Source organism: Eriocheir sinensis, unplaced genomic scaffold (assembly GCF_024679095.1).
Source record: "Eriocheir sinensis breed Jianghai 21 unplaced genomic scaffold, ASM2467909v1 Scaffold151, whole genome shotgun sequence".
Classification (NCBI taxonomy): Eukaryota; Metazoa; Arthropoda; class Malacostraca; order Decapoda; family Varunidae; genus Eriocheir; species Eriocheir sinensis.
Genome location: NW_026110862.1, coordinates 225,151 through 239,812, shown reverse-complemented (window position 1 = coordinate 239,812; position 14,662 = coordinate 225,151). Strand labels below are relative to the sequence as shown.

General features: G+C 42.2%; 1 long non-coding RNA gene across 2 annotated transcripts; it reads left to right on the top strand.

Moving 5' to 3' along the window:
• The first annotated feature begins 2,700 nt into the window (after positions 1–2,700).
• LOC126990255 (uncharacterized) lies at positions 2,701–13,363 on the top strand. Of its 2 annotated transcripts, none has more exons than XR_007744178.1 (6): positions 2,701–2,799; positions 6,904–7,004; positions 7,829–7,949; positions 8,734–8,926; positions 9,627–9,769; positions 13,286–13,363. It is a non-coding gene; the product is annotated as an uncharacterized LOC126990255 (long non-coding RNA). The 2 variants fall into 2 exon arrangements; XR_007744177.1 differs by lacking the exon at positions 13,286–13,363 and adding an exon at positions 11,647–12,288.
• Positions 13,364–14,662: the final 1,299 nt, after the last annotated feature.

The window sequence follows — 14,662 nt, the reverse complement described above, 5'->3', positions numbered from 1 at the left end:
TAGTGCAAGTCATCTGTGAAACTGATAGAAGGAAATGCACCTTTATTGTGGTGTATCGACCTCCGGATACAAGAGCGGAGGTCTTTATTGATGAATTTCGCACATTTTTGGAGTCTGTGGATATGGTGAGTGCAAATGTGTTCATCTGTGGTGACTTTAATCTATGGATTGATGATCCTGAAAATTCTTCTGCCATGGCCTTCATTGAGATGACTTCTTTAGGGGGTCATGTGCTAGACTTGGTTTTCAGCGATATAGACGGTGATCTAGTGCAAGGGGGGGGTGTTGATGAAATATGTTGTATATCCCCGGTGCATAAATTGGTATCCTTTGAAATTTCATACGTGAGGGAAGCAGTGCAGAGAAAAAAGATTACGTTCAGATTGCGAAAGAATTTTCAACCAGAAATATTGATTAACTCTGTAATACAGGAAATTACTATTAATTGTCGTGAAATCTGTGAACATGGCTCGGTGTTACGTGGAAACTGTGCTACCTGCCTGGTTAAGCTATATAATGGTTTAGCTAATGATGAGTATAACAGCCTCTGTCCTCTGAGTGAAAAGGAGATAGTGTTGAGAGATCATGCACCTTGGTTTGATGTGGAAATACTGTGGGCAAAAAGAGAGAAGAAGAAAAAGAAAGACTGTGGCGTAGGCAAAAAACAGATGAGGCAAGAAGAGCATACCAGGAGGCGAGAAACAAAGAAAACCGGCTTGTGATAAAACGGAAAAGAGAATACTATCGGAATAAGGTTGTGGAGGCAGGGCCTGACATCAATAAATTATATAAGGTGCTTGACAGTTTGACTGGAAACAGAAAGGTTAACATGCTTCCGGATGGTTTCTCGGATGAAGTGCTGACAAATAAGTTTTTTAGACTTTTCTGACAAGAAAATTGAGAGAGTTATCATGAAGTTTAGAGGCGACCGCGGTTACCATGGATCCGCTGTGGAAACTCCAGTCCCTGAAATAAAGTTAACAAGCTTTCAACAAGTGGATGTGGCTGTGGTGAAAACTATCATACACAGGTGAACCTGACGTACTGTGATGACGATCCCTTGCCGATAAGTGACATCATTAAGAGTGGAAACTTTAGTGATTTCTTAAATATTATGACTGTGATGGTTAACACTAGTATCGAAAACAAGACTTTCCCTGAGAGTGAGAAAGCGGCGATCGTGAAACCTATCGTTAAAGGTAGACTGGACCCACAGTGTTTAGTTCCTTTAGACCAGTATCCAACTTGACGTTTCTATCTAAGATACTTGAAAATGTGATCTTAAATCAGCTAGTGGAGCATCTGCTAGTGACCCTAGTTTTGTGTACTGTGATAATGAAACTGCCTGAACGAACACGCGGTACTGGAATGTGAGAAATATGATAGATAGGTGGTAGACAATTTGCTTGTGCGTATGGATGAAGGGAAGTGTGGTGTTGTGATTTTGTTAGACATGAGTGCTGCGTTTGACACGGTGGAGCACAGGCTATTGCTTCAGGATTGTAAGAATATTGGAATTGAGGGTGGCGCGCTGGATTATCTGAGGAGTTACCTTGAGAACAGAACTTACTGTGTGCAAATAGGTAAATCGTTCTCCACTCATAAACTTTTGCAAAGAGGAGTCGCCCAGGGAAGTGTACGGGGTCCAATTTTATTGTGTTTATACTATCAGTCTTTCACATTTGCTAAGAAGGCATGAAGTTGACTTTAAACTGTATGCTGATGATACACAGTTCTATTTGTCGCTGAGTGACGTGGAAAACACTGAAGATAAGCTGAGCAGAATTATGGATGATGTCGGGAAATGGATGAATTCTAAGCAACTGAGGCTGAATGAGGATAAAACTGAATGTTTGATTGTGGGGAAGAACAAGGATCTCAGGAGGCTAGATGTTTCCACTCTTCGGATAAAAGATAACACTAGGACTGTAAAAAAGTCAGTCAAAGATTTAGGTGTGATACTTGACTGCACTCTGTCATTCAAAGAACAGATCAGTCAGGTGGTGAGAACGGCAGGCTACCATCTCAGAAATATTGCATTTGTCAAGAAATACCTGGATGATAAGACTATGAAGATGCTTATATATAATCATGTAACTAGTAAGCCTGATTATTGTAACTCCCTATATTATGGGCTTCCTAAATATCTGCTGAAGAAACTACAACTGGTTATGAACAGAGCTGCATTTGATTTAATTTCAGGATATAAGCTACGTACGGGGAAATTAACCTTCCTCCTCTTCATCGTGGGACAAGAACGAGGAGGGATTGGGAGGAAAAGAAAGGGGAGGAGGGAGGGAAAGTTGGGGAGGGAGGGAAAGCTGGAAAGCAAGATTCATGTTTTTTCATCTTTTCTTCTCTTAGTCGTATTTTTCTGTTCTCTTCCCTGATTTTCTTTCCTCCTGACTTTGGTAGAGTTAGCCACAGCCTGAAACACAAGAAAACACACCAAACAGATATGCCAGGAAAAAAACAATTATACACATGCTCCCTTGCAGAGGTGCCAAGTCTTCATCCTCACCACCATCTATCATCCATTTTCTGGCCCATAACTATCACAACGAACCATCAACAATTAACAAATATAACGAGAAAAAGAGGTAAATTTTATAAATGGGGTTGAGGGGGTAGTTTTTAGGTGTACACTTGGCATATGACGGTGAAAATGTGGCCGTCTCGCACCGCCTCCTCCTCCTCCTCCTTCCTCCCGGTCAGCTGATCCGAGGTGGACGGCGTTCCGCGTGTCGGCCAATTTTCTTGTAATCCAGGACGACACAGACGGCCATGGATGGAAGCAAGGTAGGTAGTCGTGTTATCAGGGATTAGGGCGGGCGAGGAGAGTTAATCAAGGCGAGACAAGTGAGAAATAGCAGAAAACATGGACAGGGTGGCGGCGGGCAGGGCGCGTGATGGCGATAATAATAGTTATTTTATCATTATTATTATTTCCTAATCTACAGTGCCAGGGAGGGAAGCAAAGGAGGTGACGTCTTGTTCAAGGTTAAGGAGTCGTCTGGACGGTGAAATAAGGCGTTAAACTTGGAAAAATATGAAAAAATATAAGTTGTGATGGATGGAGCTGGCTGTGTCGGCTACTGGAGTGTCTTGATTGCTCTCTTGAAGGTTACCTATGTTAATGAAGGCGTGGAGGAGGTGATAGTTGTGGAAAATAAAGTTGACAGCCTCGGGTGGCGGTGTCGTGACAAGCCTCCCAGAGAGGCGACCCAAGGGTGTGTGTGTGTCCTGAGGTGAGGAGGCAGGCGTTCAGGGGAGGACACTCTGGCAGGGGCTGTGGGCAGAGGGATGGCAGCGGTGACGTGTGTGTGTGTGTATGTGTGTGTGTGTTGAGCCAAGCATGCAGGGGCAGGGGTAGAGGCAGGGATGATACCACAGGGGCAGGAGCAGGGACAGGGGTGTGTGTGTGTGTGGAGAGCGGGATACATACTGGGGTGTTGGCTCTCTGGGTGTTATTCTATACTTTTCCTCCCTGGTGTGCCCCATGCCAGGGAAGAGTTTTGTGTGTATTCCCCTGTATTATATTGACCCTAAGGAGAGGCAAGGGTGTAAACCTCCCTGTAGTTGAGGCCCCATTAGATTCATTTATTTATTTATTTAATTTTTATGTTGTGGTCTCTAGCGGTGGTAGGCTTTCTTGGGGGTGCCTGCATGGTGGTCATCCCAAGCCTGTCAAGATGCAGCAGGCAAGTGTTAGGGGTGACTGTGGCCGTTTCAAGACACACCAAACCCTCAGAAAAAAATGGTCTGGTTCAGCAGTGAGGTGAACCTGTGTTAACTCACGTGGTTTACTGCACCCAACAAGGATGTTAGAAAAGATAGGGACACTCGGGTTGCAGAGGTTTTGACACTCTCCGGTTCGCCACCTGTGGGTGTTCGCACCTCCGTGATTTCGCGTGCTAGTTGTTTCGCCACTTGAAAGGAGAGGTTCTGCTACTCACCAAGAAAACCTATTAAACATTCTAAAAATGTTAACAAAAAACATCTGCATCCTTTAACCCGTATACAGTGATGTCCTTTGTTAGAGAAAGGGGTCGTGGTAGGTTGCATTTTTTTCGTATATTTTTTATTTGCCCATAAAATGAGAAAAGATTTATTTCATTTTATTGCTTTGATATTATACGTATGCTGAGTGACAAATATTATCAATACAAACAAAATTAAAGGCCATATAATGGCTCAAAAAGGGAATTGAATATATACGTACTAAAAGCTTCCATAAGAGGTATGTATACTATATTGGTAATAATAAACAGTGTACAGGTAAAAAATCTGAAAGTGTTAAAAAACATACCGCTCCTGCATGCCGCCTCTTCTAGTCTTGGTTACGAATCATTCATTGCCGCGGACGTTGGGTTAGGTCCAAGCCCAACTATTGTTGCTCAAGCTCTTAGAAATGCTTCAGTGCACAGGTCGCCATCCTCGTATCTGTCCCATAGGTCGAAGAGACGGCCATGCAATCGAGCGTACATAGTTTGATTGCGTTTGTTGAGGAGGTTTTCAGATACGAGGTGCATCTGAAGCTCTACGGCTGCCGCTTCTTCACGAAGGAGTGTGACCAAAGGGTAAAAGCCCAAGTCCGCTCTGCCAGCTTTACCGTTCAGTCGGCGATGCCAGCCTAAAAAGAATAAATAAACAAAATAAAATAATGATTTACAGCTAAAGCACTAAAAGTTTAATTGTTGTGTAGTGGCTTGGCGAATGTGGAGCAAGTCTAGGCGGTGGCAGCGTGCTGGGCCCACATTCACTGTGTGATGGGCGACGCGAGTTCGAATCCCCACGCTATCACCTCGGATTTTTAGTCACCGCCGAGTGGCTTAAAACTACCCACATGCTGTCCTGCAGACCACCCATCAACCCGGACTCTAGAGGAAACCGTCCAATTTAATCAAGGACAAGTTCCGGGGGGCAGCATGAGCCATGAGCAGATGGCGCCACTATAAACACTTGCCTGCGCCATGACGGGCTGAGGCCGACTACCATTGAGGCCCCACAAGCAAGCCTACTGACGCTAAAGGCATAGATGTAAAAAAAAAAAAAAAAAAAAAAGTCTGGCTAAACTAAAGATTTCAGACTTTCCGCCTCACAAGAAAACAGAAGGGTTATGGTAAGCTATAGTCTAAGCATTTGATTACCGAAACATCTGTAAAGAGCGAAACGTTCAGGTATCGAAACCACTCGGTGGCGAACCGGACCACTGTTAGGTAGCAAAACCTCCTGCGTGAACGCTATGGGTAGCGAAACCTCTGTCAAGCGGCCGCCCAAGTCAGGAGAACCACTGATAGATACAGATGAGAAAATGAGTGAGGCTTTAAACAGATATCTCTTAACTGTATTTACCAAAGAAAGATTAGACGATATACCACAGGGAGAACAAATCTACAGGGGAGAAGAGGTAGAAGGATTAACCAACATAACGCAAGTAGGGAGATCGTGATTAGAAAAAGTGGAGAATATTCACGAGAGGGTAGCCTACTAACTTTGAGATGCTGACTGCTTATTTCTGGACAAAATATGCTGCTGTTTATCATGAAGACAGTACTTTTCTCCGGAAATCACTAAATGATTGACTTTTCAGTGCCTATTGTGCCGCAGCCACAAAATAGCTTGCAGAGGCTCAACTTGGACACCCGTGGGAAATCGAGGGTTTTGGGTGGGGGAGTGTATTTAAACTACATACTCCAACCGAATTTTACATAACCTCCTGACCTGGACCCCCCCATGTATATGCGACTTATTTCTGCGAGGAGGTATTTCTCGCAGCACCGGCTGGACCGCCGCCATCAGAGGAGGCTACACTTTCGTGAATATTACCCAAAAAGTTATGTGAGCCAAAAAACTGGTTTGACGGTGTCCCATAAGTTGATGGATCATGTGAACCGTGGACGTGTGTGTTCAGTCTAAAGCAGGTCAGATAAGTGAGTGTGTGGGGCGGAAAATAGTCCAGACCGGGTGTGTGTTTTGATACATGCAGAGGATGTGTAGGAAACTAGAAAAAGGATAAAATAAACTCCCGGGGCATGACACAGTATTAACTCAACTAACCTAACGCACACCACAGTAACCTTACCTAACATTACTGCCACAAGACACTGCGGCTGAAGGAACAATATTAACTCAACTAACCTAATGCACACCACAGTAACCTTACCTAACATTACTCCCACAAGACACTGAGGCTGAAGGAACAATATTAACTCAACTAACCTAACGCACACCACAGTAACCTTACCTAACATTACTCCCACAAGACACTGAGGCTGAAGGAACAATATTAACTCAACTAACCTAACGCACACCACAGTAACCTTACCTAACATTACTCCCACAAGACACTGAGGCTGAAGGAACAATATTAACTCAACTTAATGTAACCTAACGCACACTACAGTAACATTACCGCCACAAGACACTTAGGCTGTGTGTGACAACTAGCTTAATGGTGTGTCGAGATGGTAGCATATAGTAAGGCGTGTTCTTTGGGGCGCCAACAGTGTGTCCAGTTACTGGTTTGGATGTCACGGCCTCAATGGCTCACGGCTGACACGGCCAGGACTCCTTCAAAGCTCCAGGAAACTAATAGCAAGGAGTGGACTGATCCAAACAACTGAAAAAATAGCCACAAATGTGTGTGTGGGAACCTGGGGAGTCGCTGGTCAGGAGTTAGTTATAATATATATGGCTAGGCTTAAAAGAATATATGGCTGGGTTAGTTAAAATATACGTACATGACTAGGGTTGAAAATATATGGCTGTGTTAGTTTAAATATATGGCTGGAGTTAATTAAGAAACCTTATAATACTTAGCAAACCCAACACTAGGGTAAGGTGATGTACTCTCCGGTGCTAAATCTCCCACAGATATACTAATTGGACTTTGCCACACAGATGCTGGACTTTGTGGACCCTGGCGGCCATGAGGAGGTGTCCGTGGGCGCTGGGCAAGGCCGAGAGCGAGGAGTACAGCACACTGGATGAGGGGGACCATGGTAAGGGGTGGAGTGCTCACTTCAATTCTCTGTTCAGTTATTTTCTTTTCCTTAGGCCAAAAGTTCAGGCTACCAAAAAGGATAATATTAGTCAAAATTTGTCCTAAAAAAAGATATAATTGCTGAAGTGCCATGCTCTTACTGATGAACATGAATTAGCATAGAAACACACACACACACACACACACACACACACACACACACACACACACACACACAAAGAAATATAGAGGTTTGGAACAGACTAAGTGAAAAAATAGTATCGGCGAAGAGTGTGCAGAGCTTCAAGGAAAAGTTGGATAATTATAGATACGGAGACGGGACCACACCAGCGTAAGCCCAGGCCTGTAAAATTACAACTAGGTAAATACACACACACACATGCAGACTCACCATTCTGATAGCCCAGTGGAAAAAGCTCTGCTGCGTGGATCTTAAATGCCACTCTAAGCGAGAAAAATGAGAAAAAATCATCACTCACACAAACCATTTCATAATATATATCAACGCATTTGTGATCAGTTTATGCATCATCTAATTTTGGGGGTTTATATTATGGCAAAAATTTGGCCTGTTGCTGCTACACACGGTAAAGGCACACATTTGGCCCATCGCTGCTACCGGGCTAAGAAACTACCCTTGGAAATAACCACAACTCCTATGAAAGCCTTGTCATTGTGTGTGTGTGTGTGTGTGTGTGTGTGTGTGTGTGTGTGTGTGTGTCTGGGCGTCAAAATGTTTAAGAATCTGGCCCTCCTTCACCATTACTTATACCTTAATAATTCTCACCATCAGTCAGTTACCACCCCCTTTACCCCTTCCAGGATGGTGCAGGGCTCTCAGGAGATGGACAAGCAGAAACAGGGGACCAAAACTCACAGGTATTCTTCATTGAGTGTGTGAGTGCTGCTGTCGTCACCATGAACACCTGCTTGGAGGCACCAAGTGAGTAGATGACGCTACCCAGAGTGACTGAAACGGGGAGGGCTTTGGGGAGTGAAACAGGGCTTGGGGTGTCTGAGGTACAGTGAAACAGGACTTAGAGAGGAGCTGGGGGAGTGAAACAGGGCTTGGGGAAGTTATATCTAGGCTTGGGGGTGTCTGAGGTTGAGTGAAACAGGGCTTACATAAGTTTCTAAGTGGGGGGGGGTGTTTGTGTACTGCCCGTCACACAAGGCATAAAGGTGTATATATATATCCCTACATTTGATATACTCATTTATTAGTTTGCAAGGGATTTGAATTTTTATGTTAAATTTTACTCCCAACAAATTATTTTTATCACAGGGACAAAGGTCTGTACTAAATGTCTGGGCACCTCAGTTCACCTATTTGAAAAGCCTCTCATAGTACTTGTTGGGGTGTCCATGGGGTGTTTTGGGATGCTGGTAATAGTTTTAACATGCCCCCTGCACCTTGAATGGGAAAATCACCCATGAAAGCCCTGTTAATCTTCACTGTGGCCCTGGGAAACAGTCATAATAGAAGCTGAAACTCTCTCGTATAAGTTGCTGGGTTTCCACGGAGTGTTTTGTGATGCTGGGTATAGTTTGAGCTGACTCCTGCACCTTGAAAGGGAAAATCACCCATGAAATCCTGGATAATTTTCTCTGTGGCCTTGGGAAACAGTTGTAATGGGATATCATTATGTATAACAATATTGACCTAAGAACATTTAATTCTTTATTTTTCCAAGGCGAGAGTGACCCCCAAACCCTCCCTTCCACAGGACCCGTCAAGCCAGTCCGCCCTGCAAGACTGCCTGGTCAAGATGGGGTCCAGCCTTGCACAGAACTGCTTGGCTGGCCAGTGCCACAAGTTGGTGGTGACAAAGTAAAGCCCTCCATGACTGCTACAGCCTGATGGATGGATCTCATGGTAGGGTATGATGGGCTGAGAGAGAAGGATGATGATGTAGCAAGGTAAGGTTCAGTTTATTTTACCCTGCTGCCAACGAGGGAACTTTTGATATGCAGTTTGGAATGTCTGTCAACTTAAGGTGTCTGGTGCAGTTTAGGGAAGGGTTAACTTTCTTGTTTTCAGCCTATGTTAAGAGCAGGGAAAGTGTAGAGTGACAGGACTTAGAGGAAGAGAAGGAAAAGGAATGTAAGTCAGAGAAGGGAGGGAAGGAGGATATGGATAAGGATGGAGTGAGAGAGAAAGGAAGGAAAGAAATATAAAGAAAAAACTGGAAATGAAAGGAAAATAAAGAGGAAGGAGAATATGCAAATACCAAGATGGAGACAGAGAGAGAAAGGAAAGAAGGAAGGAAATAAATATATATAAAGAAAAGATTAGGAACAAGAGGAAAATAAATAAAGGATGAGGAGGAGGAGGAGGTAGAATATACAAATAAAGATGGAGACAGAGAGAGAGAAAGGAAGGAAGGAGAATATTCAAATAAAGATTGAGAGGAAGAGAATGGTCATCTGTTTCTTGGCAGCTAACCACGGGCTGTTCTGGAAAATACTCTCATTGTGATTCCCCCCTCCCAAAATGACCTTAAGTAACTCCAACCAAACCTTACCTAACTTTCCCTAACCTAACCTCACCTATCCTGCCCTGCTCAAGAGTACAGACTTGGGGAATATGCCTCCTGGTAACCCCTGTCATGGCCTGCAGGTGTGTGGTGACCCAGGCTGTGGAGGGTGGCTGCCACACTCACTGCTCCAGCCACTCACAGCTGTACCTCAGGAGCCAGACACCATCTGCTTCACTCCTGCCCAGACTTTGCCACTCACACCCAACAGCTGCTTCATCTTAAGGTAGGACTGCTTGATTATTATTATTGTTATTATTATTATCATTATTATTATTATTATTATTATTATTATTATTATTATTATTATTATTATTATTATTATTATTGTAGTTATTATTATTATTATTATCATTATTATTATTATTATTATTATTAGCCAAGAAACAGGCCCTGCTGGAAAGAGTCAAAGGCTATAAACCAGAGGGTGAGTGACATTGTTATGAATATTAAGAACATTTTCTTCAATAATCTTTGACAGAGTTGCAGTGTTATGATAAATGAAATTATGAAACTTAGGTTGCAAAGCAGCCTGAATCTACGACCTGTTGTTCGTTGTTTTGAGGTCTACAAAAACTTCTTTACTCTCAATTTTAGGCACTTGATACACTAAAGCAATTAATAAATCACGAACACAGACTTTACTTGTTCATTATGTATTTATACCTTGGAGGAAGATTTATACCACTTGGCATTCCAAACCAAAACAAACCTTCTTCTTCTTTTGACCTGTATCGCTTTTCATCGGCTCATCAAGGCCATCACTTCTTCTGGTACTAACTCTCCTCTCTGCCTCTCGTAGTTGCTACATTTTACAATTAGGTGTTCCACTGTTTCTTTCTCCCCAGTGTCCTAGACAGCTACAGCCCTTTGTGTTGCTAAGTCTCATACCTGTCAAGCTACTGTGGTGTCTTGCCATAAGATTTTGCGTTTGAGACCATAAGTTTGTGTTGAAAAGACGTAAGACTTGACAGGTATGGAACTTCCGACGGACTCAAGCAGGGTGCACGAGGTACCTCCCCCCCCCCCCACCCACCCACCCACACCCACCCACACACACACACACACTAACCGTAACAGTAGCCGTTACTCAGCACGCTCACATGAATTTAAATATGGCACGTACGATATATTTCAAATTGTTTAAAACAAACATGTTAAAAAAAACATCGCCAGCGGAGAAAAAAACTTAAGATTTTCAACTTACATTGTAAGACTTGAAAATCACCGAAATTACGTAAGACTTGACAGGTATGAAGTCTTGGTGAGAGTGAGTTCGGCCCCTCAGCAGCACCTTTCGGTACTGTGCGGGTTTCAGCCTTTTGAATATCTCATTACCACGAGTTCTACTGGCTAGATTCTGTTTGGTACTTTCCAGATTGAACATAAGTAAGTCTTCGTGGAATCTATTGGAAAAATGGTTCAAGCTATACATGCGGCAGGAGATTAGACAAAAATGCGAGGATGGTGTAAGCTTGGGTGCGAGTATTTAGCTTGTAATAACTGAATGGTAGAGTGTTTCTCACCACTTCACCTGAAATATGTTAGCATAAACACTTGGGATCAATGTCTTGTAGACTACAGGCACAGTGCATCATGACTTATCACGTGAGAGATTTTAAAGTGTACGAGTCTTCATAGCATCAACAGGCCTGGACTCTGTTTTAGTTAAAGTAGCTAGCGATCACTGACAATTTTGGGGGGACAGAACTCCTCTAATTGTCGCTGACTGTATGGCTTGTCCCATTGCCTCATGCAGTGTGTGTGTGTGTGTGTGTGTGTGTGTGTGTATTCACCTAGTTGTGACATACAGGAAAAGAGCTACGCTCGCGCTGTCCCGTCTCCATATCCTCTCTTATCCAACTTTTTCTTAAAATCATGAATGTTTCTTGCACAAACCACCTCCTCCTCCAGTCCATTCCACAACTCAATGCTTCTGTTTGGGAAGCTAAACTTTTTGACATCTTGCCTACACGTGGTTGCCCTCAACTTCTTTCCATGTCCTCTCATTTCCCTCTCGCTCCACACACACTCCAGATTCTCCACCCTGCTCGCTACCCTGTACACCGCTATCAGGTCTCCTCTTTCTCTTCTTCTCTCCAGGGTTGTGAGCCCCATGCTATTGAGTCTCTCCTCGTAAGTCCGATCCCTAAGTTCCGGTACCATCTTAGTTGCCATTCTCTGTACTCTTTCCAGCTTTTTTATATTCTTCTTTTCGTGAGGAGACCAGACCACTGCTGCATACTCCAACCTTGGCCTTATCATTGTAACTATTAATTTCTTCATCATCTCCTCGTCCAAATACACAAATGCCGTCCTTATGTTCCTCAGCAAATTCATAGTTTGTCCCGTTATCCTGTTGATGTGTTTGTCCGGTGACATGTTCTCTGAGACAGTCACTCCCAAATCTTTTTCTTCCACTCCTCTGCATATTATCTCACTTCCCATCTTATAATCATATTCACATCTACTGCTCCTCCCAAACTCTATTTTTTTTACATTTCCCAAGGTTGAATTCCATCTGCCATGTACCACTCCACTCCCATATTTTGTCCAGGTCCCTCTGCAATGCCTCACAGTCCTTCACATCATTGACTCATCTCAATAGCTTTGCATCATCTGCAAACAAACTCACATGGCTGGTCACTCCGTCCACCATATCATTTATATAAACAGCAAACATTATTGGTGCCAGCACCGAACCTTGTGGGACCCCACTCCTCACTGGGCACCAGTTGGAATCCCTGTCCCTAATTATTGTCCTCATTTCTCTGTTAGTTAGGAAGTCCATCACCCACTCCACCCCTATTTTTAATTTTCCAAATTAATCTTCTGTGCGGTACTTTGTCGAATGCCTTTTTCAAATTCAGGTACACTCCATCCCCCAGCCTTCTCTCTCCTGTATTAAATCTGTCACCCTTGAGTAATAACATAACGAGTTGGTGACACAAGATCTCCCTCTCCTGAATCCAAACTGGCAATCCGAGATAATTCTCTCCCTTTCTAAAAAATCCAACCACCTGTTTTTAACCTGCCTCTCACATATCTTTGCAACCACACTAGTGAGTGATACCGCTCTGTAACTTAATGGGTCCTCTCTCTTTCCTCCTTTATAAATTGGTACTATGTTTGCTCTCTTCCAATCTTGTGTGTGTGTGTGTATATATATATATATATATATATATATATATATACATATATATATATATATATATATATATATATATATATATATATATATATATATATATATATATATATATATATATATATATATATATATATATATATATATATATATATATATATATATATATATATATATATATATATATATATATATATATATATATATATATATATATATATATATATATATATATATATATATATATATATATATATATATATATATATATATATATATATATATATATATATATATATATATATATATATATATATATATATATATATATATATATATATATATATATATATATATATATATATATATATATATATATATATATATATATATATATATATATATATATATATATATATATATATATATATATATATATATATATATATATATATATATATATATATATATATATATATATATATTAAAACCAAAAAAACATTAAAACAAAAAGAACATGCTCTTTTTTTCTTTTTTACCGTGGTTTTTTTCCACCCTGTCTCCAACTGTATATTTATGAACCATTATTTGCAGGATCAGCGATGTGGAACCAGCTGTACCACCACCACCACCAGGGGAGCCACTCACTGCCACAAGAAGGAGGGAAGCAGGTATGTATTATTATTATTATTATTATTATTATTATTATTATTATTATTATTATTATTATTATTGTTGGGCTGTTAAAGCCCAACCAACAGGTCCTGTTGGCAGTAAGGGCAGGCACCAGTACTGGTATTGGCAGTACTGTGTGACACAGTCAGGGCACCAGTCTGCTCATCAGTCTGGTGCTGTTGTAGAGTCAGTACTGTTAGGACCTGTCCTGTACTGGTACCTGCCCAGGCCAGCCCTACCCCCAGCTGGACCTGTGTGTTCAACCCTTTTGATGCTAAATCCTTGCAGCGAGGACCAGCGTAACTTGCCGATGGTGCTAAACCCTCGCTGTGATCACCAGTCGCACTCAAATTTCAAGGATATGAGAGTGTTCCAACACTATTTCTCACCCCACAGCACTGCCAATTGAGTGGGTTTTCCACTAAATTTGGTGTAAAATCATATCAGCCTAGAGCGGAAAAGCGCAGAAAATCTACGGACGAGTAACTGGTGGATGTTGTTGTCCAATATTGCAGCATTTTTGCATAGCTTCGCCTCACTGATTTTTTGACCATATAGTTGTAAATTTTGCATTTGGCAGTACTGCCCTGCCAGCACCCCATCAAGAGAGCTACTCAGTAATTGCCTTACAGCTGACCGTCACGCACGCACAAATGTACGTCTTCACAGGCAACACCCCCTGAACCTGCCTGTACGTTCGCAGGAGAGGCTTACATAACCGAATGTTATAGATCTTGGCCTCTTCTTTCCAAAGGTGTTTTTGTTTTTTGGCTGCGGTGAATTGTTTTTGAGATACAACGGTTGAAAGAGCGAGCACTAGCGTCACTTGCTGAACGTGCCTGTACATTTGCAGGAGAGGCTTACTTAACTGAATCTTATAGATCTTGGCCTCATCTTTCCAATGTTTTTTGTTTTTGTTTTTTAGCTGTGATGAATAGTTTTTGAGATGCTGAGGTCAAAAGAGACCCCCTCCCTCAGTTGGGCTGCCCGAGTGCGCCTGGGGGATAGTCTCGCTGCGAGCGAGTAGCAATGAAAAGGTTAACAGCTGCTGGCAGGTATGATTCAGTGTTCAGAACACTGACCTCTGAATCTAAGGATTGGTTAAGTCTGTGCAAAGCTTGAAGCCACAGCCAGCTTTGGTTCCCTGGGCCCATGTAAGGTTTGGGACATCAGTGAGTGGCAGGCAGTGATGAAACACTGCTGCCTTACAAATTTTTTGAATATTTTAATGCCCTCACTACCATGTGTTTATGCCAAAACAACACTGGCTGCCTGTTTTGCCTGCCCAAAACAAAG